The 26536-nt window shown below is 37.1% G+C and overlaps 1 protein-coding gene across 2 annotated transcripts in view; it reads right to left on the minus strand.

The window, feature by feature from the left end:
- The window catches only part of BRINP3 (BMP/retinoic acid inducible neural specific 3), a 213920-nt gene that overhangs the window by 96261 nt on the left and 91123 nt on the right, over nucleotides 1–26536 (minus strand). The window lies entirely within an intron of this gene.

The following is a 26536-nucleotide window of genomic DNA, read 5'->3' on the forward strand; positions in this document are numbered from 1 at the left end:
AAACAGGCCATGCTCTTTGCTTTTGATGGTAGGTCACTTAGGTACATAGCTGGCTAATTTGAGCAATTTGGAGAAACACTATCACAGCACATTTGACCTTACTATGATATTTCCAGTTTTCTGTACTTTTGGCCTCTATTTTGAGGAAATATGTAGACAGCGGGACCGATTCCTAAAAGTAGATGACTTTTCAGTTGTAGGAGGGATATAAATGAATTCAAAGATTTGTCCCCTTCCCCTCTCCAAAATCAATCAATGATAACAGGGCAAACAAACAAGTCAATTGCACAGCAATAAACACATTTTTTTTATTCATTTACGTACCAATTAAGATACCAGATAAAGTTATTAGTGGAAGAACTCATTGTCCTCAAAATCTAGCCAAGGGACACAGCATTTGTAGTAACTTTGTGTTTGCAAGGTACACCAGGAGCTGTTTTGGTTAAAGACTTGAGTACTGTGAGAATTAAGTCCAAGGAAACCTCTGGACTGTGGTTTAGCTGCCACTTTGTGGAATCATTCATATAGCTATATCAATTAAGATTTTTCTTATATAAGATTATAGAAAAGCAAAAAGATTAGCGAGCTTGAAAGATCCTGCTTAAGGTTCCAGCTAAATATAGAACAACATTCATTTACAAGATTAACACAGAAGGCAAAAATCAAGGATGCAGTAGGAAAATAGCATTTGAGGGATAGCTGAAACAAAGGAGTTGCCTGCGGCTGACTGACTAGGATGAGCTATGTAATACATAATCAACACTACTATTTTTCAGTATTTTTACATCCAAAATTATTGGTAGAAGCCAGATAAATACATTCTTGCATAGCCCTTCTACTTTCCAGCACTTTCCTGTTTCACTTGCGGATCCAAACTGTCTTATACCCAGTCTAAACTTGGATGCATAACATGGGACTATTTGGTGCAACATCCATGGATTGCCTTTCTTCTCGAAACATGCCGTTTTTTATCAAAAACAAATCAGAAGAATTACAGTAGAAAGAGATTTATGTAACTTACCTGAAATATAATGTAAGTTACCAAACAAGAGCATGAGACTAAACAGACCCCCTGGTTTCTTAAAGACTCTACACATCACCAGTGTGCCAAATTAGTATTTGGAAATCACTATTTGAGGGGGTGTGTGTATGTCTTTCAATTCAGTTGTCAGGTTTTGAAGTTTTCTCTCACAAATTTAATTTCCTTTTAAAAACGTATAAAACCTATTTTTTTCAGCTTTTATGGAACTACTGCATATCAGTAGAAAGAAATTATAGACAAACATTTTTAATTCCTAAAGTGAAAAAAATATTCACTGGGCGTATTGACCACATTAATACAGGCACTAAAACCAGTGAATTACCCTGCACTGTAAATGTACTTCTTAAGTGAAAATAAATAAATAAATAAATATTTAAATTCTGTGCTTTCTGGGCATGTTTGAGTGGCTGGTGTTTTTTTTTTTTTTCCCTTTGAATATGTCAGAAAATATAGGTCAAATGTAATTCCTGAACAGACCATCAAGACAGAATTGCTTTGACAACAAGAAAAAAATACAAATTTTATTACGTAAAATAGTCATTTCATATCTTGTTGAAACCTTTCCTTCTAAACTAGCTATCAGATTAATTGTCCATACCAAAGCTGAGGTTCAAATACAAGAATAACAGAATAGTTAAGATTCTTACAAATGCTAGTTTGCTGCTACTCTTCCTTTGATTTTCATTGCCAGAATTTTTAAGGACAGAGAAGACCACCATAATCCCCTCACACGTCCCCTTTCTAATGCAGGCAAAGGACCATCACCAAATGGCTCTTGCTGCCTATGTCAGAAAGTTTGTGACTGAAGAAGAAACTGTCTCCCAGAAAAACACCCCTTCCTGACTTAAAAGCTGATGCTGAAGATTTCTCAGAATTTCAGAACAATCTGTTGTAGCATTTAACTACAGGGAGTGCATTTTATTTTCAGTTTTAACATTGCTAATTTCAATTTCCAATTTTGGGAGGTTTTAATGTGAGGTGGTTTTTTGTGTTTTTTTTTCCGAAACATTAGATATGTTCTGAGTAACTAATTACAGCTCCTCTTAACCTTGGCCTAAGCTGATTGCCTTTGTGTTTCTTTGTGAATTGTGGTTTTAGATATGTCCTACAGCTCTTCTCCAAAAGTCACAAATAATTTCTTGGAACAGTAAAGCTAGAAACAGCGGCCTCTTCCATACCAAATTCAGAAGTATTTCCAAGTTGACCTCCTCATGTTCTACTGCAAGTCCTTTATTTACAGAATCCAGGGATGGAGTTATTCTAGCACTAGGAGAAATTTGTTTGGCTTAGTTAAGCAAACTAATTCCTCCCACAGTTTTTTGCTATGGAAAGGTTTTTTTGCTGTATCTTATGCTACTTCAGAGAAAGCAAGTAGGTTAATGCTACTCTGAAGGTTTTGGCATTCTTTTGTGATTCAGAGCATACCAGTTGGAAGCCATTATTAGTGTAGCAAGTAATCATCTTTTGAAACTCACTGCTGAGGAAACTGAGGAAGAAGAATATAGAAGCTGGATTATTATTATTACTTTTTTTAAAAAAAAAAAGATGTCAGTTTTATAACTCTGCCACAGACTGAGCTGAAGCTTTTAGAGAACTTACAAACCAACTTTTATGTTTTCCTGAAGCTTTTCTTAAATTAAGTATTTTAGAACCTGGAGAGAAGACAACGTAAACCCTCTGGGAGAGGCAAGAAGAAGTGCCATATCTGAAGACAAAAAAAGAGACACAGAACACCAAAACTGAGCTGCCTGGCTGCAAGAGCAGCGATATCTAGATGTGGACAAGCAAGAAAGTGACTAGCAGCTTCTCCAACAGGACACCAGAGGAAAGACAGCAGACCTGAGAAGTAACTGGGTTTATCAGAGCAAAGCATATCAGCAGGGAAACCTGGGCTGGAGCTGGGGGGTTGGGGGGGATGTTCGTGCCACATTATTTGTAGCATGTTGAGTGAGGAAGCTTTCACAAACTCTCTCTGGGTATGTGAGAGTCACTAATAACTGATATCCTAAAATTAGAGCTTTTTTTTTTTTTTTTTTTTTTTAAATTTCATTGTAAGTAAAATCATATCCTTACCTTCCTTTTATATGATTTATATAGATAAATATATTTATATACTTATAAGTTCTTTTTCTTCTCTTGATTTCACCTTGCAAGCAGCAGTATCTTCTCTCCTGTTTCCTTCTCCCCTGTTTTATCACACAGCAAAGCTCAACCTTTATTTACCTGTTTGCCTTGCAGTCATTCTCTCTAACACAAATTCTCCAGCCCTCAAATGATTTTCGTTACCAAATGTGCATTACTCTCCTTTGGAAATCATGTTCCTGTTTGCTGCCAAAGGCAGACTAGCAGGCCTGACACAGTTAATGATGATCTTTTTAGTAGAGAAAATACTGCCTTCCAAAGTCGCTGGAGTACCATTCATCAGAAGAACACCTCCCACAGAATAACATAGTATCTGTGCTGGCTGCTGGTCAAGAAAACCAATGATGCACTAGAGGTATTAGAAGCTTATTCTTTCCTCCTCTTCCTCTTCTTCTGCTGTGTGAGAGCCAAGACTAGCAGCTGTCATGGCTCTATCAAGAAGAAAAGATTTAATAGCAGGTGGTATCTCCTGTGCTGCCCATCTATTTCCAGCCCAAGTAGTATGTTAAGCATTGGATGGAGTTCCTTAATGCTCAGGGCAAAGCCTGTTGCTGAGAAGGATGATGGCTTTGAGTTCCTGGGCTTGTATGAGAGAGAGGAAATAAGTCAGTCTGGCTCCTAGGATGAAGCCTATAATGGAACCTCATTATTATCATGAGTAGTGCCAGAGGCCATGGGCATCATTCTCTCCATCTTCCTACATATCAGAACTGTGTATTTGTATGTCCTACCAAAAAGCTGGTTCCTGGCTGGTTGGTTAATGCATATGCAAGAGCCCCAAAGGCCGACGGTGCCAGCTCTGCCCAGCTGTACCGCATGCACGCCACAGCCTGTCTGCGGAACAGGGTCTCCTGCCACTTGTGCGGCTTGGAGGAAGATAGGCTGAAGAATGATCAGTCAGGGAGTCAGTGTGGGGTAAAAACAAGCACAATTTCAAATGCAGGGTTTATTTCAACACTATTTCTTTTATTATTTCTTGCTGTTTCTCATTTGTGTTGATACGCTATGGCTTTCAGAGTGATGTTTAATCTAAAAATACTGTTCTGACATTAAACACTCCTTACTAGAGTATTGTACAAGTCGTGGGCATGTTTTTATCTTGAAAGAAGCTTAAACTGCAAGTGGATCTGAAAGCAATTCTAGAGCAGCAGGCCAACAAGGCTGTGAATGTCTCTTTTGACTTTAAAGCCATAGTTGGTGTTTTTTTCAAATGTGTATATAAATTATACATTTTCTTCTACCACTGCATTCATTTCAATACATTTTAAATAATACTTTATAGGAGAATGTAGGGAAAGGTCTATATAAAACATTTAGTTGAAGGAAATTAAAAAAAAAAAAAAGACATTGTACTTTAAAATTGTAGCATGTGGAAACTTTGAAATGGGAATATAATCTCTGCTACTGCAGATGGTTAAATCAGAGCCTGCAAAGGGATTTACATTGAGTGTGATGGATTCCTCTTAACAACAACAGTCTCTCCTAAGGTCAACCTTATGCAAAATAGAGCCCAGGCAAATTAGCAATGTTAGGCCTCATTGTAAGAAACTTAGATGTTTTGTAAAACAATACTAGTACTGGTAAGCATAAATGTTAATGAATACCATCGTGGCATAATTTGGAAAGCATTATTGGAAAAAAACCCACTCCACATCATTTTTAATACTAAACTCTTCTGTGTTCCTTTCTCTTAATGTCTTCTAAATGAGACAGCTCCAGCCTTGGACGTTGAGAAGGGGACTGCTTCAAATGGGCTGGAATGACAGTGGGATTCTGAAGCCAATATTTCCCATGCAGCTGCAAGTTAATCTGTTGGCAGAACAGCTCAATGAAAGAATATACAGTGTTTTTCTCCCCCTACCTTCTTTAAAAGGCTGAGGATTTCTTAATGCCTAAGGCCATAGCTCGAATAAGGCCAAGATGATATAAAATGAAACTACTACCATATTAAACTTCAGAAGAAAAAGGTCACCAAAACGTTATAACGCTCACGACTTGCATCACGCGCTGATCCATGACCGGGGCTCACGCAGGCTGCCAGCTGCACAGACACACACCCCAGACAAGCTCAACTGCCTGGCTCTGCTGGGGCCAGAACACTATCTCACCACCATCAACCGCAATTCCTCCGTTCCGTTCAATGCAAAAGCTACATATAGCTACGGCTGTTGGAGGAAACTGCACACAGCCTCATTCCTCTACAGGAGACAGGTTCAAAGCAGATCATACACACACCACCTGGCCCCAACTAGACCACATTCCTACAGATTTATAAAAGGATCCCATGGCAGCAAGGTCCCATTACTTTGCAGCTACCTACTAGTAGTCCCACAACAGTAAGACATAAGTACAAAAAATATTTGCAAGAAAGACAGACAGACAGACAGACAGAAAGAAATTGATAGATAGATAGATAATAAGATAGATAAATAAATAAATTGGCTTTTAAAAGAAGATTCAGCCAGATGTGGACAGAACCAGAATCAGGTAATAACCAAGGCCATGTTATTCAGAGACTGTTGGGTGAAAAATCTCTCCTTACCAGCACAGGTCATAAAACTTTCAATATTTATTAAAATCACTTAAGCGATGGAGAATCTGCTACGACATTTACGAAAATGTTTACTACAGTTGATTTTTACTATTCACAGTGAAGAAGGAGGGAATTAGTCATATCTTGACTGAGCAGCCTTCTGAAAATATCTGCCTTTCTATAGAAGCATGATAATAGGGACAAATACTGCAATATGGGCAAAGTAAACATAAGAGCTTCCCTTGAGGGGGAGAAGAAGCAGGGCCTGATACTATATAATACATCTTATCTATATCTCTTAAAATTGTCAATTATCCAGACATGTTGATTAAAAAGAAAAAAAACAAGATATAATAAGGTCCTTTTAAACTTATTTCCCATTGCTGAAATAGAAAGAATTTCTTCATTAATCATATCCTCATAACTGGCATTTTCCCAAAGTCAGAACGGGAATGTTTGCTAAACACATATGTATTTCCCCTATTATTGCTTATATTTATACTGGCTTTCATCTTATAATGAATAAGCTCTAACATTAGGATTTCTTTTTATCATAATACACCATTCTTTTGAAAAGTCCTAGTAATACTCTTGCCTTTCTATGTCTTTTTCACCTTACCAGTATCCTAACACCTGAAATTCTACTACCAGAACTAGTATCAGCTTCACTATCTTCCTACATAATGCATATGAAATATGTAGAAATCTATGAACAAATTTTAATAAAAAATATATACATTATATAACTAGAATGTACTCAGATGTATTTCTTTTTTATGACTACTCACAGACAGATTATTTTACCAACTACTGTGACATAAATAATTTGAAACATGTCACCTGTCATGAACATCAGAGTTTACTGCACAAAAGAAAGGTGGCTTTCCTTTTGTCCATGACTGATGGACATTTAACCCTGTAACACATATACCAAAAAATTCCTCCTGTAATGAAATCTGAGAGGGAATTATTTCTGTATCTTGTCTTGTGGCTTTACTCTAGCTTTTTACCTATAGTTTGTGATATTCTTCCAAACACACTTGTGAACATGCATTCAGAGTCTCACCGTTCACATATCTAACTGTGCTTGTACCCATGCAAAGGTATTTGCACAAAACTAATAGCTCTTTGTGACTTGATCGTATTTGCCTTCTGCCTCAGAAGAATCTCAATAACCCAAGCATTATACAGCAATAGCATGAAGAAATGCACTTATAGGGATATGTTGCAAATTACACAAAAGATAAAGAGCAAGAACTGGCAGAACACAAACACTTCTAATCTGAAACATGTTTGTATGAACTGTCCATCTAATAGTGAGGAATTGGTGAACTGGGCAGTAAAATTGCAGCACCTTGCACAAGCTTTTAAGACAAGGATTAAATTCCAACCAAATTTTACATTAGACCTACGTATGACAATAATGAGTCACAGAGCGCAGAAAGGAAAGGGAGAATCCCTAGTAAAACTACTCTTGCCTCTACTGCATCTGAAAAGGAGAATAACTGGGATATTTAGGTGTTTCTTACAGTCTGAGTAAGCAGAACATAGATTTTGCAGCTTTTTCATATTTCTGGGGTTTGAATATCCAGATGTGCTCTGGCCAGTAGGTATTCTTTCCTGTGTTAATGAAATAATAATACGGATTTACAGCCTACTAAGTAAGAGGGTGGCATTTTTTGAGTCACAGGTAATTGTCCATTCAATTAATTAAGAAAAATCCAGGTCACTATTCATTATCACTGGTTTATATATTTATTCTTCCCTGCAAGAAGTACTGACTTCATGGTTTGTCACATGTTTTAGAGGGGTAAGAAGACGGTTCATTTTCCCCTTGACAGTATCAAGAGAGTTTCTAACAACTTATACCAGCACTGCTCAGTAATCCAGCCCTTCTAGTCTTGGCAAGATCAAAACATCCTTTTTTTTTCCTAGTTCATATTTGCCCATAGGAATCATTTATTATCTAGGCAATGGGTTTTATAAAATGGTGCATTTGCTTAGACGTGTGGAATCCAAAAAGTTACTCTGACTTGAAGATTCTCATTTCTTTCAATTTATTTTCAACTGTTATGAAAGCTGATGTTGTCTAAAATTCAATGTGATGAAAAGGTATGGATTTAAATTTTGTTAATGCGGTAGAAATACCGTTTCCTATGTTTTCCACAGTGCACTTTTTACCTTAATTATGTTACCCAGAACATTTTCAGAGAAGCAGGTATCTTACTATCTTAGCTGAAACAGTAGTTAACCTTCAAAATGGAGAAGACTGCCTTGGAGTTTTTTGATACAATAAGGAAAAAAGTTATGAGAAAGAGAAACAGAAATGTATATTTACAGTCTTTTTGTCTAACCTTAAGAGCCAATAGATATCATGGTCCTGTAGTTGATTGTACATGAAAAAAACCTAACAACTGTGGGATTTTATGACTGTACCTTTTACTGCTTCAAAATCAACAAAAAAAAATCAGATTACTCTTCTTTCTTTTCTTGTACTGACTAAAATAGAAAAAATAGAAGCAGATTCCTTGTAGAGATGAGGAAGAAGAATCTGTGGAAGTGTTTGGTGCAATAATCAACATACAAAATTACAATTTATCAAGACTGAATCAACATAAAGATCTGTGGGAAAAAATAAAACATAATAGGGGATTCATTGATTCAGTGTTGGTGGATACTCTCAGGTGAATTACAGGGGAAACACAGAGTGCTAAAATACTTCATCGTTACATGCCACAGCTAATACTCTCAAAATCTTTGAAATGTCTTTGATTACTATTTTAATAATTCCTGTTTCAGAACTACACATTGATCTGTTGTACTGGGTAATAGAGATGCATACAGACAAAATCAAACTGTGATAAATAATTTAAAATTTAAAGATTGTGTTTCTTAGTGACCTTACTTCGCATTTGGAAAACTGATGCACAGTAAGGCTAAGGGTATAGAGTACTGTGAGTAGGCATGACCTCCTCTTCCATGTTCAGAGGAGACCAAAAAGCTTTATGACTTGGCTGGTGTGGCAAGGGATGTAAGATCTTAAACCCTTTGAAAACCGTTTCTGGGACATTACTGATACTCAGTATTGGCTTAATGCTCAGTGTCAGGGAGACACCAAATTCCTGTCTACTCAGACCAAAGGCTGATGTTGCTCCTGTCTGCCTGGAACTGGAAAAAGGTACATTAAGTGATTAGCCTTAGACAAAATATATATTCTTAATCTAGTCTCAAATATATTCCTAAATGCTGATCCAAAGCCTTATCTGTGAAGCTATACATAATGTTTAGAATTGTTCCTTTTCCAATAAGAATGTTATATAAACTTAAATAATCTTCTATAGTGTAGATTATTTATAAATATATCCTTCCAAATAAGAGACTTTTTGTCACCCATTTAGTTCCACACCACTCTTGCAGAGTGCATTCCAGAAGTACTATTTACAGCACTGATGGATGACAGTTACTTAACCTGCACTTGAATTTATAAAGGCAGTTCTTTCTAGCAACACTCTGGGACAAGTCTGGATTTACACAAATGTAAATCTCACAGACATATGCCTGAATGCTGTTTTGGTATTGTGAAATATAACAACTTTACTGTTGCTGTTTGTAGCAATTCAAATTGTTGAAAGCAGTAGAATGTAAACCAAAGTATTTTCTGAAAATACTTTAGTGTATTATTTGGGGTTTTTGTTGGTTAGCTCTTGGGGGAATGTGCTGCTGGTTTTCTTTGCATCTAAATTTTACCCTCCTATCTAAATGTTGTTCCACTGGTAGCAGGAAATGCTCAGATCTCTACTTGGACATAAAAAATAAAGCCAGGGATTCTTACCCAGCAAATAAAAAATATTTCAATTTTATTTTCTATCCCAACAAAAGATGCTTCTTCTTTATCACAACTATTTGTATTAATTCCAAAATAATTTTGGAGCTGTGGTTTATTAAAAATGGTCCCTGTGTTATTTTTTTCCAGTAGTGTAAATTGTAAATGTCTCTAGAGAACCAGTGGAATTACAACAGTGAGCTGAACAGAGAGTCAGGGCAGTAAACTTGTCAATATAATTCCAGATTACAAACACAGAGCTTTCTAATGCTCTTAACTGAATAGACATTTTGAATGGGAGTTGAGTTACTAACTTCTGCAACAGCAACAGTTAAGCATTAAATGTATTTTCTGAAAAAAATAAAGCCTATGTATCGGTTACGTTTAATTTCAAGTCCTTCTTGAATGACATGGATGTAGAAATTATCCCAAGGTAGAGAAAAAAACCTGGAAACAAAATTTCCAGGACTCTAGGATTTGTATAAAGCTGGGTAGGTCAGCTTGTCGGAGACTTTGTATGCAACTAGGTTTATTCTGAAGCTCAGACTACTATACCATTAAAAGATTAAATAAAATACTTAATCCCTCTACAGAGTCCAAATATGAACTATTTCAAGAAGCTTCAGACAGAATGAAGGCCTGCTTTGACTTCTACTATTGTAAAATATATGTATTGAGAATGCTTTATTACAAAATTTCTGTGCATCTGCGTCCTTTTCATTATCCCTCACAGCACCTTTATAGAATAGGTCTGAGAAAGAAAAATAAAAGTGATTAGGAAAACGTCAAATGGGTTATAAGCACCAGTGAGAGACAAAATGTTATTTATAATGTCATATAACTATCATATACCCCATAAATTTTATTTGTAATACAATGAACACCGACACAGTTTAGGCAGGAGTGAGACTTTACGCACCCGACAGAGGTTGGAACAAGAACTGCAGAAGAGGGATGTGTTTTACAGACAACTAAGAGAAGCAATACATGGCTATGCTCATGAACATTTAGCTGTGCTCAGAGTTACTCTGCCTTTATACCAACACGGGTGAGCAAAAGCCTGTTCTGTATCACCAGTATCTGTATTATCAGTGTCATCACTGTGCCTGAGCTATCAGCATCATCATCGGGAACGGCTTGTTGGTGTAAGAGGAGCACCGTGCCAGTGCAGCTGCATTGCTGGTTCATGTCTTGCCAGCTTGCCAGGGTCAGAAGCCTTCCTTTCTCTTTTCTTCCATTTTATTCACGAAACAGGAGTTTTGACATATTTGGGAGTCAGTGTAAGCTATGCAGGCTAGTTGCAATAAAGAATTATTAAATTAAAATGACCAAAAATATGATCATATACCTTCTAGATACACTTCAGCTTGAGGTTGATCAGCCAATAATTTCAGATTATTAGCCACGGTATAGCAACTGTGCTTAGGACCCTGCTGTTCTGGTCGCTGTTCTGCACTAAGCTAAACATAATGAGGGCTTACATGAATGTTACAGTATTTTCCTAGAAATGTTGCTTAGGAAGGAACAGACTGCAACATGGCTGTACAGATCTAGAAACAGAGCCAAGATTAACTGGCTTTCCAAGCCATACGCCCAGCAGACGTGATGGTATGTTTGTCCAACTTCTTTGTGTAAGGAGTAATGCCGGGCAGTTACTGGGGATTCTGTTTTAGCGACAGGAAACTTAACCTTAGTGATTAATGTCTTGGCCAGAATAATTTCCATCCTATTGTAGAACACACCAGCTTTGCAATGCTGCCATGAAAAAATACCAGCGCACCTCCACAGTGTGTGCTGTTTCCCATAAATCAAAATTACTTTTTAAATATAGTGTGGTATTTTATATATAACAAGAATCTTACACAGAATGAAAGAGGTGAGAAGATAAATGAAGTAATCTATATTGCAGTTCTGACCAAGGGCAGTGTGTTACTACAGAGCCATTCAAATAGGAGCCTGTGATGAGTTACAGAGCCTTGACCGTCCAGATTGCCAGCTGGAGTACAGTTCAATGCGGTACCAAAGCAAGCATTTTTATTATTTGATGGTTGCCTAGTGGCCATTGTGAAGCTCCAGTTCCTAGGGCAAATGTAGATATCTCACAAACATTACCAGAGGATGCTAATCAGCATATTCATAAATACTCTCACTGAAAACAATACAGCAAATAGATGATAAAAGGCTTTGCCTTTCCTGTCTCAGAAAATGTAAGTAGCGGGGAAAAAGACAGGATGGTCAAAATATCTTGTTTCACAGTGCTAAATGCTGCCTTAATGTTGCTTGTGGATCGAGTTGGCTCGGGACAAAGCTGTTCTATAACATTGTTGCAGCAGCATGGAACTCACACAGCCATCAACATCTGTAGGTAGGTTCATCTTCTCCGAGTCAGACCTACTGTTGTGTCACTTGACAAGTAACACTTGATGTGTCTTGGACAAGGTCAGAGCAAGTTACTGTACCATACGTGAATTTGCTTCACCCTTGAACCTGGGACCAGCTGAAAGCTTGTCAAATTTGACAATAAATTAGGAGTAGAAAATGAGCAAATAGCCAAACACCACAGAAACAGAGATCTTCCCTCCATAAGAGTCCTTGCCTTACTTTTCCTGTAAGAAGTTATTCACACTCAAAGCAAGCTACAAAAACAACCTTCCTATCCCCTCTACACATCAGTTACTCCTCTACCAGGTAGGAAGAGACAGGGGTAGACATTTCACTCTTATTTTTCTAGCAGGAGTTCAAGCACCGTGCCATAAGATTAAAACAAATGCTCAGACAGATAAAATAGAATTAGCCTCTTGATTACGCCTCCTTTTTGCTCATCTTAAACCTAACAGTTCTGTGCAGTTGAGATTTAATTCTACTCACCACAGCGTCACCTCAGAGCAGTGGAGAGATTTCTTTCCTGCAGGGGTCACAAATATCCACAACCAGGAGCAGGCTTTAACAAAAATGGCTTCACTCCACTGAAACCAAGGTTGAAAAAGTAGAAAAGCAGGTTTCAAAAAGAAATGCGTAGCTCCCACAAGAGCACTTGGTTTCCTCAAATATACTCCTGGAAGTTAGAGCAGATGCCTTACATGGAACCTGTATACTGTTGGCTCTTGGGGGCAATCTTGTCTCCAGACTGAGCTGCAGGGAAGTACAGACAGACACAGAAGTCTGGTGAGACTTCCAGCCTGTGTTAATGGGTCTTTTCTTCCAAAGCTATTAAGACACAGGGAAAATGCATGGATGAGACCAGGCACGTGGATGAGGCCAAAAAAAAAAAAAAAAGCCCTTAATATGAAGAATTAGGAATCACTCTTGTATCCAACAACTGACATAGTCATGAATCCTTGCATCCTTCCAGGAGAAACTCTACCCAGCAGGAGCTGCACAGATAGGAACACACACATCCTTCAACTCTTCTACCTAAATAAGACCACAAGATTCACTGCCAAATGGAGACTGTTTAAATGCTAATTGTGACAGCAGGTGATTTCATTTCCTTCCTGATTTTTCTGTGAAACAGAAATAAGGAGAGTTACAGAAATGCAGGCCTTTTTTGTTTGGTTGTTTTTTTAAATAAAATGCTTGATTTTGTTGTAACTGTTTTCTAATGCATATTGCTGCACCTTGTGAAAATTAACACAATTGCTGAAATTGAAGGAAGTTACAGGAAAAGTATTCTCCACATATTTACATCCGTACCAAAGTTAATTTACTGAACCAGTGAAAAGTTTTAAGTATGAAAGGCAAAAGTACTTAAAGTGGTTATAAATCAAACACTTTTCACGTACATAGTGATTTTTAATCTCTTTGTTCTCTCTCCGGTTAATAGTTTAGTATACTTTGGCTTCTATGAGAAAAACATATATAAAACTTTGGAGGCATGCAAATTTTGGTTCAGTAATGGAATTCTTGTAGCATTCTGTATATATAAATGGTACTTTTACAACATAAAAAAAAAGAGAAAAGATTTTTGCATAGGATAATTTAAGACCTAACTGCAGGTTCCCTCAATATTCTCCTTTGCCATGAAAACAAACTTTGTAGTCCCAGTAATCATCATGAAGTGCAAAAACTATGTGCTATGAACCAGCTAAGATCTTTCATGCCACAATTTGATCTATTAGTATCCATCTACAGCACAAATAAATTATGAAGTTTTTGCCTATCTCTCCAACGGAGGGGTGATTACAGCTGCTTGTCTGAATCTAGCAGGACCTAGATCCCTTTCAAAGGGTGTGGTGTTAGTGGTACCTTATTGAGTTAGAAGGGTTTTATATGTGGGATCCTACAGAAATTATTCTGAACCTGATCTTTTTTTAAGATTTTTATTATTGAGTAGGATGATAGAAAGTATATTCATAAAATATGCAGACAGAGCTAAGCTGAGGGCTATGACAAGTGGTTCTGAAGATTTATAGAAACCAGAGAAATGGTTGAGAATCAAAAAGATGGATCGTGGTAAAAAGCAAGGTACTATGCTTTAAAAAATAGAAAATACATACAAAATAATTAAACAAGTAGAAAGATGGTAAAACAAATAGATTAAAAAAAAAAAACCCACACCTAAATCTGCTTGGAATTTCACTGCAAGCATGCAAATTCTTACATAAAACAAGAACATTTGATGTATGACAACAAAATAGCTATGTTACTTTCCAGAGCTGTGCTAAGATCTCAATGAGAATAATGCCCCCTAAGAAAGATATTTAAAAAAAAAAAAAAAATAAATCTGTGTAATTTCTTTTGAAGAACATCAAAGAGAGAAAAAAGTAAAGGAAATTCCTCAACAGGAAAGGCTGGACATTTTGTTTTTTCAAGAAAATACAAGCTTTTGGAGACAACAGGCTTCTAATATAAAATGTTATTCAGAAACAGGAGGTGAACAATTGCTCAGCTAGGGAAAACAAGCTTTAGTTGGGGCAAAGAAGGCTGAACAAGAGATCTGCCTCATCCCTACAGTTCTGTGAACCCAGCACTGTAAATCTGAGTAAACCTATTGTACTGACCAGCACTGCCATACAACTCGCTATATTCCCTTTCTGCTGACATCCATCTACTGTCTCTTCTTTCCTACTTAGTCGGCAAGCATTTGCCAGCATTGCAAGCATTTTGTGGGCACCTTCAGTGTCTGTACATACTCTGCTATAGGGCAGTCTTGGTCTGTTGGCAATGCCCAGTACACAAACTAATAATAGTAGCAGCTATTGTGCTAACCCAACCCAATAGTTCCTCGGAAAACGCAGAAGTATTATTACTGAAGGAAAATAAGCAACTCTAAGCAAAAGAACTGGGTTTAACTATATTTTAATGCAGGGTAAGAATTTCCTACAGGTGGATACAACATGAAATAAAAGAAGTTTTAAAGTGTTAAATATAATTGTTACATTTCAGAAAGGATTGATCATGGAACAGATGTGTCAGTATACAGGGAGCATTATCGTGGAGTGCCACAGTGGAGCTGTAGTCTAGAGCTATGCAGTCAAGAAAGTTCTATTCAATGAAAATGTCAAAAACGCGGTAATTACTAGCTGTTTCAGTATTTCAGTAGATTTACTATACTTGGATAAAATGGACTGTTTCAGTGATATTAAAAATACTCCAAGATTATTTTTTTTTACTAACATTTTCTGAAACTAGTATGTTTCCAAACCTTATACATTTTGAGTAAGAGATAAAATATCATTTCAATGACATAGAGCTTGTGTAATTTAAAATAATATAATGTGATCTTTATCCTCATGGGGTTAAAAATAAGAAAAAGCATATAGAGAGGGATATAATTTTTTTGTTATTAATATTCTTGGCCAACTTTTAGATAACCAGGTTATCATTTCATCTCACACCCAGGAAGAGGAGGGGGAAAAAAGTATAATTCTGCAAATAACAAGTCAGAAAGAAAAAAGTGCCACTCATCTCTGAAACCATGAAATTGTTTCTTCTTTGCAGTCACAGAAAGAGGAAAAGCTGGTCCTGTCTGTGACAGCAGGCATACATGCTGTCCTTCACACATGGTCTTGCCCTTACAAAATATTCAATTATTCCTGTGTGGTTTGAGGGAAGTACAATAGAAAACTTAATTTGTACTAAGTATTTTTCACCTTTGGTTCTTACTTGGGTTACGTTGTTGTATTCTCCTAGTACATTTTCAGTAATCGCTTGAAGCATGACCATGTAAAGTACTAATTTTGTTTACATCACTGCTACAAACTACAGTGCTGCCTTGACAACTAATAATCACTATACGAGTCATAAAAATTCCTACAAAATGTTAAACTATCTTAAAAACCTATAAGCATTATTTCAGGAGAACACTGTGAGAACTGGTGATTCTTTAGAAGCCGACATCCTCAGTGGGAAGGAGAAGAGGAAGATGTATCTTTGATACATTTGATACCACTGAAGGAGAATTATTTATTAGGAAACTGCATTTCTAGACTTTCTGCAGGACAGCTGCGAGTCTTTAGTAAACTACAGCTGTAGCGATACCCTGCCCTTTCAGTCCCACAGTCAGTAACTCAAATGCGCCTGTAACTCAGAGATGATAGCTACCCTGACAGCTGGAGACAGGGTGACAAATAGCTTTTCCAGTTGAGACATTGACATAATTGAAATGTGCTGCCAGGGGAGAACAAAAGAGAGAGCACAGAGGCGCAGCACCAAAACCCACGTGAAGGGTACAGCCCTTCCACTGTTCTGATTTTACTGGCACAGCAGGCTTAGGCTGTTCAGGTCGACTGTGATAATTGCGATCCCCTAACGGGATTGCCATCACACTTGAAACAGAGTGGCTTGATCTTTCATTAAACATTAAAAAAAGCTTACAAGCTGGCTGTAGAAGATGAAATGCAAAAACATTGCAAGCGTGCTAAAGTTTATAGGAATACCCCACTTTAAGTCTTTTATGACAATATCTTGAGAAAGTATAACTGAAATGGTATTATAAGATTGTATTTACCTTAAAATAGTATTAACATTTCTGATCAAAATACCTTTCCACTGCATTTGTTCAGCCAAAGACTAGGATGCAAATAGTTTCTACAGTGGAGAAGGCTTGGCATTGAAAACCAGAACTGTAAGAGATCTTACCTTATTTTCATGGGTGACTAAGCATACTCTTTATAGGTCTTTTACATCTTAAAAACCTTTACTCAGTAGCAGACCATATATATTTTCATTTTTCTAGCAAGTGTTCAGGGATACAAAATACGTGACTAATCGGCATGTACCTGACCTTATGCTGTTTGGGAAGGGGCTTTAGGGATTTCAAGATCAAAATATGTTTTAACTCAGTCATATAGCCATTGCAAATTACACTTCTTTAAACATAGAGAATAACCTATTTCAGCCATGGTTTTCCCATCTGGGAAAATGATAGGTATCAAGACATTTATTCTTTACACAAGGAAGTCATAATAGTTCTATTTGTAAAATATTATTCAAAGCACAATTCTGTGCCACTCTGTAATCAGAAATGTCTACACTGGGAATATAATTAATGCCTTTCTTCAGTACAAGAAGAGCAGGATTTTATAAGCTGCTGCTCAGGAAGAACATAACCTGGTAAATGAAAACTAGGAATATTTGCAGAGGAACTTATTTACCCACTGGTTTTTTTTTCCCTCTCTTCATTCTTTAGAATTCAAGACAGTGAGATTTTACATCTCTCTGCTGAAGGCAAACTTGGCACTGCCAATATTATTCTTTTTTTGGCCAGTCATGATCATTCTTTATTAGCCTGACAAACAGTGCAGAGGTAGAAATTCCACAGCCTTCACCCCGATTATACTGAAAAATGCACTTTCATGTTATGGGGACAAGAAAGTACAAAGTGACCCAAAGCCTCTGTCTAGGGAGCAGCAAGCATAGAGCTAATACTTTTGCTCTGATTAGAAGAGAACTACAGCTGCATATAGAGCTAATCTGTTGAAGGAAACCTGGCTGGAAGCAGGTGGGAGGAATTAGAAATTTCCCCAGGGCACTTACAAAAGGTTGTGCTTGAGGAAGGGCTGGTTTTAAATGACCATATGTTTTGGGGCAAGTAGAAATGACATACAGGGTGAAGAAAGAAAAGGGATGCTTAAGAATGGATTTGAAATGCCTCTTCCAACGTCATTCTTTCTGCAAAAATAATTTTGGATAAGGATACTCTGAACTTTGTAGAATAGTTAGTGGGAAGGTTTTGTGTTTGCCTTTGTATTTTTAAGGGGCCTCACTGCACTTCCATGTGGCAGCAGAGCTTCTCTAGCTCTAGGCAATCATTGCTGCCCCTAACAGCCATAGCTAGTTTGTTCTGGAGGTGTTCAAGTTGCAATTATCTGCATTTCTGTCCAGATGTACGCAGACCTATGAGCTTTGTTCTGTCAGATAATGAGACAGGAATACAGACCTGCCAGCATAACTTCTTCTAGCAAGGTAATAACGGTGGTATCATATGATGATCTAAGCCATATAACCTAAAAAAAAGTGCTGGCAGTCAAAATTGACAAGATTCAAGTATATTTAGTTTCATAGGCAAACAGGCTATATCTCTTATACAACCCTTGAACATTATTGGGGAGGTGAAAATCAGTATGGGTGGATGGATCAGTTGCTTTTAGCATCTTTGCATCAAGCTGTCAGTCAAATTGCTGACAGCAGAAAAGGTCTGTTATTCACAGCATCAGAGTTGAGATTAGAAGGCATGCTTGATTTTATTTTTACAATTGTATACACCATCATTTTAAACAGAGCTGTATCTGTCGTAGCTAAAGTGTCCCAAAGAAAAATGAATCCCTCAAATAGATGATGCAAGACAGAATAAGAAGACAGCAATATAACCCTTTGCCTGCTGAAGCCCTTTGGGTTTCTACTCACTCTTTACTGCAACAGGTCTCTTACCTCAACCACGTCAAAGCAAACTTAATTGCTTGGCACTTTGTGCTTGTTGGCCAAACATACCCACGTCTGGAACACTTCTGTGACCAGTTTGTTGACAAGATAAGAAAAAAATTGTTGGCTGTTTTAGGGGCTCCTGTGATAACTTTAGCATCTCTTTCCATATAAGACACATACAAACACAAGTAATGGTAAAAACCAGAAACACACTGCATGAAACATCATAAAAACATCATAAAATAACGAACCTGCTTTTATCTGGGGGGGGGGGGGGGGGGGGGGGGAGGGATTTGCCCATAACTTACCTTAATCAAGACAAATCAAATAACAGAGGCATTCTATGGAAATAACCCTCTCTGCAAATCCTAAGCATTTAAATTGTGCCAGAACCCACAAAAATTAAAGTTGGAAACAGTGGATTTTGCAAAAATCTGTAACTTTGCTATTGTAAAAGGAGATAATTATTAAATTTAAAGATAGAATAATTGTAATTTAAGGTAAAGATCTGATCTTCTAAATTCAGTGTGTGCTTCAGTAAGTAGTAAATATGCTAAGTGTCTGTAATTCTCTTCCTCTTTTCCATGTCCCACCTGGCCTTTGACTTAATTGATTAAAGACAATACAAAATAAGTATAAAAAATGGAAAATGGTCACCTTCCTTTTTATCTATACCTAGACATTTGAATATCTAACTACTCCCTGAGGCATCTTCAAAAGGATGAGCCATCAACATACTTTCAATAGCTCAAAAAAACCCCAGTAATCTTCTAAACACAAGTCTGGAAGCACAACTAATGAAGTAAATAAAGAATAGTGTGAAGCAGTTCAGAAATGGCTGGGGAATGAGAAGTGAATAACGTCTGTTCTGCGTCTGTGATAGGTATGAAATTTGCCATGAGCCACTGGAGGCTTCGCAGTGGGACCTGTCCTCAATAATGAGACAGGAGTTGGTGTTTTGTTTTGATTTTGGGGTGTTTTTTTTATCTTTACATCAAAGACAGTCAACTTTTCAAGCTTATGTAGTGGCTGATAAACACACTTCAGGATATTGATATTGTGCAAGATTGTTATGAGCCTTAGGATTCAAGACCCTCTGATACTGTTAATGTGTTAGTTTTGCTACATGATGATATGCACAAGCAAAGTTATCCAACATTGAGGAAATGTCAGCAGCTGAAAAGTTTTCAGCACTGAATGGACATCAGTCACTAAAAAGTGAATCTATAAGTGTACATATAAGTGCCTATTTATTAATTTGCAGTAGGTGTAAATAAGTGTATATCCATATTTAGGAGTTTTACAGCATATGTAAGAGATGTACACTTCTCATACACTAAAATGCCTGCATTAAGCACAAATAATATCATTAGTGAGCTCTGTGGATAATCTTGCTGTCTCTCTAAGTAAATTTAAAACCAGAATCTGTCAGAAAAGCTGACAATTCCATGTTAGAGCATCTGATTTACTGTATTTAATAGAGATCTTAACAGAAGAAAGAAGTCAGTAAATGCAAACAGTTGTTCATATCAAGTCCTAAAATTATAGAAGCAAATGGTAAAATGTACCTAAGTTTAATGATCTCTAATATAAGTCTGCTGTGTGAGAGCTCAATACAAAGCCCACTGAAGTAAATTAAGAGACAGTCAGAAAATAAATCCACAAGCCACCAAGATTTTAAAATGGTATTTCTATTGTTAGGGTCTTAAAACTGTATTTTAGTAAATTATTCAAATCAATGACTGATCAATTTGAATTCTTTTGGTTCACAACATGTCCATTATCATACTATTTTTTGTAGCTTATTCAACATTTGAATGTAGTGAGAGTTTTTTCCTTGTATTTTGTACTGGGGATAATTCATTGTATCTACTTGACACCATACCCAGAATGCCAGTTAACTATGGTCACTACACGCATCTTCTTTGATTGGATTAATATAACTGATAAGTAAGCAGATACGCTGCCGAACTGAATCACACAAAAACATGTTGATCTGCCCATTTTAAATTGTTTCTGTGTCTTTGGGGAGAGAACAACTTAAATTGAAATATTTGTTTTCCAAAATTGTGCAAAGAAATGGGTACTAATGTTTACCTGGTATACACAAAAATAAGATTATTCTTTCCAATCAAAAAAAAGAAAGTTATAGCTTCTGAAAAAACTCAAAGGAGAGGATATCTGAACAGGCCATCCCATCACAAATTATGAATCTGAAAAATTGTCTTACATGTTTGGTATCAAATTGTTCTAAAAGAATTGGATCAATATAAAGTTAGCCAGGCCAGAAATCCAGATGGTGTTGATTTCAGCCAACTAAAATTAGCTTCACTGGTTTTGACTCACTTATCTATTCCTGTTATATATGTGAATTTATGAGGAACTGGCCAACTGCCGAAAGCCATACCCCACTCGTTACAGATGTGACTCCATCTTTTCCAGTTAAAGGATATTACAGTAGATCTTTTTTTAACTAAAGTATACAAGAAATTCAATTTTATCCAGGAGTTGGACTTTCTGTGATGAAAATAATAATCTGCTTGTTAATCAATTTGCACAATAGAAATATTAAATTTTTACTTTGTCAATCAAAATCTCAGATGACTTTAAGAGAATAACTAATGACCTTTTAATTCCCCTGTGAATATATCAGCCTTGAATGTTTCAGATATGATTAATTCTCCTTTGTTATTTATATTTTAGCAGTGTCCCAGTACCTTAAGCTACAAGGTTTATTAACAACAAGGTTTGTTATATAAATTACATGCCACAGCAAGCCACAACTAAAATTCATGCAGTCTTCTATTAATAGACTAATAAGTAAAAGTAAATTATTTTGCTGCCTTATTTTACAAATAGTGTGCCACTACCATGTGATGATGCAGCATGCATCTATAATATATGTGAATGATAGAAAATTGCCTCAAAAAAAAACCCCAAAAAACAAAAAAAAGGCTTACCAACTTTACATAAAATACATTCCCAAATGAATCCATATCAAATTAATCTGCAGAGATGTGAATACTGCTCACTGATTACTAGCATACAATGCAGTTTTTAAGGTTTCTAGCAAGCAAGTTGAAAGGTACATTTGAAGTACACCCATCATGGGTTTTAACTTATAAATCTGTATTTATTTCCAGCTGTACTCGGTCAGAATCAAAGGCAAAAAAAGCAGAACTAAAAATGCTTGAAGTTCAAAGTGCAGGTATGTTGATTCAGAAAGGTCATTGTCAGTTAATCTGAGTTTCTCCATTGCAACCTGAACTGTGGTTTGTTAGAAGTATTTCTCAATACTCTCACACATCTTCTTAAGCAGTATCATAAGAAGATAAAAGGCAGAAGAGTTCTGTCAGAACATCCACTGGAAGCTCCCTGATAATGAGCGAGCCTACTAGCAAGGAAAAGCAAGAATGTGTAGTCTTTGCCTAATTTAATTTTGTATAGAACAACAAATTTTTATATACTCTAACACAAAGCATTCACAAAAGTTTTCTTTTGAAGGAAGGATTTAAAAGTTGTTGGCTTGTAATTACTGAGTTAAATTTGTCCAACAACTTCTGAATGGTAAAGGTGAGGCAGTTCAAAGCTTGACGTAAATGGACAAAATGCTACCGGTTTTATTTTGACATTAAAAAGAGGAAGAAGAAAACCCTTCCAATTGTCATTAAAACTACAGGCTGGCTAAATGCATTAGTCACAGCTATATATATTAGGTTTAAATTGCAAAGTTGATGTAACTTCTAGGCAATAGTGGAGTCTACTCAATTGTGTCCACCGCAGACTACATTTATATTATCTTCATGTTCTGTGCGTCATCTGTTCTACTATTCCATAAACTCAACTTAGAAAGTGAATACAAAATTCAGGATGAGCTTAATGAAGCAAAATTCCATTTGTGAAGGCAGTTCTTTCAACAAGTATTACAATCTGATATGACCAATTACCTTTGTGTCTATTCTTTAAGTTAGAAATTCAAACCATACATTGCACATATCATAGGAGATTACACTGTAATATAAATGCTGATGCTGAAGTGATAGCCAGGTCAGGACTGTAAATGAGGTGTGGTATGTCAGTAGATCTGTCCATAAAAAAACATGTTCAATTAATACAGTATTTCAGACCCAGAACAGAGAATACAAAGAGTGAAGAAGCAAAACTTACACAGAGCTAGGATTGTTTTGAAGCTAAAATGGGAGGAGTATTGTTCTTTACCTCCATCACTATTTTCTATTTATAAGGTTTTCCTCTACATTAGAAAGTGATTACAGATTAATTTCTAATACTAGTGCTTCTTGCACTTCATTTCTCTGCATTCCCTGAGTGCACAGTTGACACATGGTGGCAAGTATTATCCTCTGTTACACTTCAGTGGAACTTCTGTCTTTTTAGTCCAGTACCCAATTTACAGTAGAGAAGTAGCTAACAGCAATCGCCTTCTTCCAGGTGCTCTGTTTATCATTTCCCTGTTTCTGTGCTTGATAGCTTCCCTGTGAGGAGGTGCAAGATATTTCCGTCTTCTTTCATGTGTATTTTCCTGCTATTTCATTATCATCTGCTAATAGCATTTCAGCAAATACTTAAATGCGTTGTCTGGAATAACGACGACTACACGGCTGAAAATGTGCTGAGATTGCAGCGTATGCAGCAACTGTGTCATTGGTTCAATGTTATCTTGTCCTCCCCTCGGTTTGTTGTGCTCTTTTCAAGTACCTTGTCACCATAGTTCTAGTTTGGCAAAGAACTTTTTGTTTAATTATTGCATTTCCGCAATATTTGTACCTTGATGAAGGCACTGAAGAGATTCTCTCCTTCACCATTAGGACTGGTGAGTTATTTCTTCAGTCCCCATTTGCCATTTGCGTCGAGGCAATTACACACACCCCTGACAGAGTTAACTGTTGTCCTCAGGTAAAAGGCTTGGCTTTATCAAGCAAGGGAATTCACTTTAAATCCTCTTACCTTTTATCGCCACCAGCATAGGCACATAATGGACTGGCAACAGCTCGTTCCCAACCCTTCCCAGGAGCTGTGCTGAGGGGCAGGATGAAGGCCTCATCTCTAAAGCGATCCAACCTTTTTCATGTAGGTGGTAATCCCACTCAGGTTTGCTTTAGCTGCAAGTCTTACTTTTCTCCGTTTGCTCTCAGTCAGCTTTCACGGTGAGGAATTATTTTTCTCATTATAATCACTAGCTTTTCTTCGTAAGATATTACAGAGCTCAGAAATGACTTTGAGCGTGCCCTTCCCCCGTTTTACCAATCAGTTGGCATGGTGACACCACAGCTGCTGCAAATCACAGGAAAGATGAATAACGGGTACGTTTTAGATGGAAGTTCATGCTGAAGAAACCAGTAAATTTGCAATCATAGCACTTGTTCTTTGGGTGGCTATGTTCTTGTGGCTGTCGCTAGAGGAAAAAAATATTTTGGAAGTGTTGTAACTAATGTATGAACAAGCTTGTGTTGAGAAACAAGCTACGATGTGATCTGAAGCATTTACATTCTGTGCATGAGGTGGTTCTTGGCTTCACGAGCAGAGATGGAGCCCACACAGGTTGGTATCACGCAGATCCAGTGACACCAAGGTGCAGCTGAAGGTGCTGCCTCAGCTTTGAACTCCTCTGGCCTTCCACAGTGTCATGACACCTCCAGCACTCCAAGCTGTGAAAGTTTAGAGTTAAGCCCATCACGTCAAACTGTAATATTCATTCTTTCTAGGGCAGCCACAGCTCTGGAGATCACTAGATGACAGGACAATGAATTAAGCCACAATGCCTGTGACAATCCTGTATGCCAGAATCAGAGCTGGGCCGCCTCTCCTCCTCCCATCCTGCTCAGAAGTAGATGGAGATGGGCCAAAATACACTGCCAGTGCTTTCTACTGCTGCCTTTTTTGGATTGGTTTGGATTGCAGGATGGTATTTTTGCCACATAATTGCCTTATCTGACCTTGTAGCTTGCCTGATCAGACCTTACATAATTTGTAACAGTCCTGTGGGCACTCCCTTTGAAGATCACTTCTCATACATCCCCTGGGTCCCATTTGGAAATTCCCAGTGGCATCTTAGGATCAGAGCCAACTGTATTCATTCTTTTTACTAGATTTTTTTCCTTTCCCCCTCAGCATCCTGCTTTTTCAGAGTTGTTTATTTCTTGATTTGTGTTAACAACCCTGAACAGGTCTAATAGATCTTTTCCCCAGGCCCCTCCTTCCCCTGGTAGCAGCTATTTCTCTACAAAGTGGTTTATGAACCATTCAGATTTGCAGCCAAGACTTAAAAAATCTTCAAAAATCAAACTGAAATTTTCGATGCTTGTGTTTTTGAAAAGCAGCAAGTGGCTCTTTTAAAATTACTAATACTCCTTTAACTGGCAGTGTGCTTGAATTTGGTTCTGGATGTTCCAGTTTTCTGCCTAGAACACGCTTTTTGCAAATGGAGAGCATTCCCATTAAAATGAGGTTTTCAATGGAAATGCTGACATACTGCAGCAGAAAAGCTAGTGCCTTTGAAATTATGCAGGACTTAATAACCAGAAAAGTAAGCAAGACCTGAAAAACTCAAGGTATCCAGGTGGGATATATTCGTTGACACAAATTATGTTCTTATGAAACTGTCCTTTTGCACTGATGCGGTGATGATGGGTTTAGCTTATGTTTTTTAGAAATGTTGTACCAAGTGCAAGGAAGGGTATTCCCAAGCTCAGTTACTTAGCAAATCAACCAGTATTAAATTAGACAACCATACTATTCTTCAGCACAACTGGGAGTTCTAGTCCTGACCTTCCTCTCATGTCTTCAACTATTTTTTTTTTAATTGGTGAATCAATTTATTATTTATAACAGCAATATCTCATGCTTTGCAGGAGTAGACTGAAACACATTTCAAGAAAGGGTTGCCTTTGTAAATGGGGAGATACAAATAAGCAAAGTGACCAAGGCTATTCAGGAGACAATTGGCAGACACAGAAATGGACCCAGGTCTCCTTGGATTTGTTTGTAATGCCCTCCTAGCTAGGATTAGGGTTTGTTTTAATTCATAAAAGTTAAGATGGTGAAAGTGCTAATATCAATAGACTTTAATTTGACTTTCATTGCTAGTATATATACATATATGTGTATACAGATATAGTTGGCATGCTACATATATATTCATACATATTCTTGGAAGTCAAAGTCAACTAAATAATGCTTTTTGAAAAGGGATCTTTTTCTCCTCCTTTCTTTGTGTCTTCTTAAAAGTGCTATATCTGGGAAGAGCATCTAATAATTCCACCATTGCTAATGCTGATTCAATAACTAAAAATGAAAACAGAATATATGTAAACTGTGTTCCTGTGTTAGAGAACACAAATATACACTGCATGTCTGGACAACTCTTGTGGGGTTATTTTGCTTTTAACTGTGAGGTTTCCACTATGCCTGCTGGGGAAAAGCTAGACTGGTGTTTTCATGACATTGAACGTAAGTAGCATGGCTTCACTGTGGAAATCCTGATCAAACTAGACAGCCAAATCTACCAGATCCCAATCCCACATGTATCCATGAGAAATAGGAGGTGGTTTCTAGCTTTATAAAATTCAGTAGTAATTCTGACAAGATTTGCAGTTACTTTTAAAATATTTAAAGTGATAAAAGTGTTCAAAACAACACATTAAAGAAATTATACATAGAAATAAAGTGTATCTGAACCTAAAGCGTGTCTACCTCGTGACTCTTCCTTGTCAGTTCATCTTAGAGCAGTTTACAAGGGAGCTGAGAAGTGCTATCCTCATTTTAAAGGTGCCACCCATAGTTAAAATGTTCAAAATCATCCAGCCAGCTAGCAAGACACCTTGTTACTTGTCTGGCCCTACAATCACTTAATTCCAAAAAGAGGATAATAAAAGCCAGCCCAGTTGCTGATCTGTCTGTAATGAATGACAGGGTAGCAAAACTAGTGATGAGAAAACAGAAAAAGAGATGTAACTGTTGCTTTTGTCTTGGTTATTTTTTTGTCACTGCTTGAATACCTATGCTATATCTGAAAAGGAAAGGTAAATGGAAAATTTTAACTGCTGTTTACTTTAGGCATGATATTCTGCCTCCTTGGGCTGTGTCAGTAGTGCAGTGCAGGCTACCACCCATG

Source organism: Falco biarmicus, chromosome 11, assembly GCF_023638135.1.
Source record: "Falco biarmicus isolate bFalBia1 chromosome 11, bFalBia1.pri, whole genome shotgun sequence".
NCBI classification, from domain to species: Eukaryota; Metazoa; Chordata; class Aves; order Falconiformes; family Falconidae; genus Falco; species Falco biarmicus.